We start from the raw sequence: 2,257 nt of genomic DNA, 5'->3' as shown, positions 1-2,257 counted from the left end.
TTGTCAGACAGAGAGCAGTTAGGGGTCCGGTCTATCACGTCCAGGGGCAACTAATTGATTTTTGTTTCACTAGAAAACCAACCATGTTTATTAATGCTGTGTACTTATTACGAACCCAAGAAGTACCAGAGAGTCTGGAATGTTTGGATATCTGCACAGCCTGGAAGCCCAGGATCAGGATAATAGGAAACAGGATTCTCCCAGCTGTAAGCCAAGTGGCTGCAGCTCACTCTTTGGCAACAACAAAGGGTTTCTCCACCTCAATCTTGCCACAATCTGCAATGATTACATCCTGCAGTGGTTTGTCTCGGTCGTTTGCCAATAATTGCTCAACTTTGTGAACAACATCCGTTCCTTCAATCAGTTTTCCAAAGACCACATGTTTCCCATCGAGACAACTCATCTTGGCGGTTGCGATGAAGAGCTGGGAGCCATTGGTGTCTTTGCCAGCATTGGCCATGCTGACCCAGCCTGGACTATTGTGTTTCAGCTTGAAGTTTTCATCAGGGAAGCGATCACCGTGCTATCCCACAGGTGAAGTTTCCTCCCTGGATCATAAAACCTTTGATAACCCAGTGGAATTTGCTGTTTTTGTATCCAAATTCTTTCTCCCCTGTAGCTAGAGCAACAAAGTTCTCAACAGTCTATGGAACAGTTTTTCCAAAAAGCCCAATCACGATACGGCCTGCATCCTCATCCCCAATCTTAATATCAAAATACACCTCAATGGTGACTTCCGGGCCTTTCTTCCTCTCCTCAGCCTGCAAGGGCCCGGGCAGCAGGAGGAGGCTGAACGCGGTGATGAGGAGTGCAGCAACAGCTACCAGCACCTTCATCTTCCAGCTGGAGACATGCATCTGGGCACTGCAGGGGCAGCTAGTCGATGCACCTGGAGTTGAGATGTATCGCAGTAGCAGTGTTGGGAGGGAGCTTGACTCTTCATTATCCCTCATCTGACAGTAATTGATACACCTCTTGGAAATCTGAATCAGAAAACACACCATTAATATCCCTTTCCTTGATAAGCATAAACTTCCCTAGGAGAGATAAATGACAATAGGACTAAAACTAGCTAATTAGGACCTGCAGTTAGATTAATCCCTGTAGTCTTATTAACATTCATGGGTTGATCTTCCCCAATTGGAAATTACAGTTGATCAATAGTCAGTTATCACATAATTTGACAACCGAAGGACAGAGAGAGAGAGAGGGGGGGAGGGGGGGGTGGGGGGGGGGGGGGGGGGGGGTGGGGGTGGTGGTGGTGTGGTGAAGAGAGAGAGAGTTCAGCACCTTCATTTGAATGCGTAAATAGTGAAGGAATAGTTAGCATTTTTAGATGGCTGAGCTTCATTTATTCTGGAGGGTTTGATCTCTGATATCAAAGGATTTCATCTTTGATCACCCTTAAAGAAGCCAAGAAATAGAAATATTCTCAGTGGGATACAGAGATGCTAGGTAAACTCCCCTACTCCCACCAACCACCCCCCCCCCATCCAAATTCCAGCACTGGATGAAGTGGAGGGGACAGCATGTTGTAGAAAAGATGGCCAAGTAAGATGGCATTAAGGAGAGAGAGGAGCTGGTTGAGGCTGAGTGAAAGGTAAAGGAGAAGGTGGCCAGCGGCAGTGATGAGGCGAATGCAGCTCCACACCAGCTTAGGCACTCTCCCCAGGTCAGGAATAGGTCTCGGGTTGAATCACTCAGCCCAGACTTGCAGGCTGAGCCAAGGCTTTAAGTCAGCAGCTAGGCCCAGACACCTGAACAAGTGTCAGCATCAGTGTCATTGTCATAGAGTCATAGAGATGTACAGCATGGAAACAAGCCCTTAGGTCAAACTCATCCATGCCGAACAGATTTCCCAACCCAATCTAGTCCCACCTGCCAGCACACGGCCCATATCTCTCCAAACCCTTCCTACTCATACCCATCCAAATGCCTTTTGAATGTTGCAATTGTACCAGCCTCCACCACTTCCTCTGGGAACTCATTTCAAATACGCACCACCCTCTGAGTGAAAAGGTTGCCCCTTATGTCTCTTTTATATCTTTCCCCTCTCACCTTAAACCTATGCCCTCTAGTTCTGCACTCTCTCACCCCAGGGAAAAGACTTTGTCTATTTACCCTATCCATGCCCCTCATAATTTTATAAACCACTATAAAGTCACCCCTCAGCCTCTGACACTCCAGGGAAAACAGCTCCAGCCTGTTCAGCCTCTCCCTATAGCTCAAATCCTCCAAGCCTGGCAATATCCTTGTA

General features: G+C 47.4%; 1 pseudogene; it reads right to left on the bottom strand.

Annotated features, from left to right (window-relative positions):
- Window positions 1-204: 204 nt before the first annotated feature.
- Window positions 205-836, bottom strand: LOC132824780 (peptidyl-prolyl cis-trans isomerase B-like; annotated as a pseudogene).
- Window positions 837-2,257: the final 1,421 nt, after the last annotated feature.

This window comes from Hemiscyllium ocellatum, chromosome 19 (genome assembly GCF_020745735.1).
Source record: "Hemiscyllium ocellatum isolate sHemOce1 chromosome 19, sHemOce1.pat.X.cur, whole genome shotgun sequence".
NCBI classification, from domain to species: Eukaryota; Metazoa; Chordata; class Chondrichthyes; order Orectolobiformes; family Hemiscylliidae; genus Hemiscyllium; species Hemiscyllium ocellatum.
The sequence above is the reverse complement of the archived record's forward strand: the minus strand, read 5'-3'. Positions and strand labels throughout refer to the sequence as shown.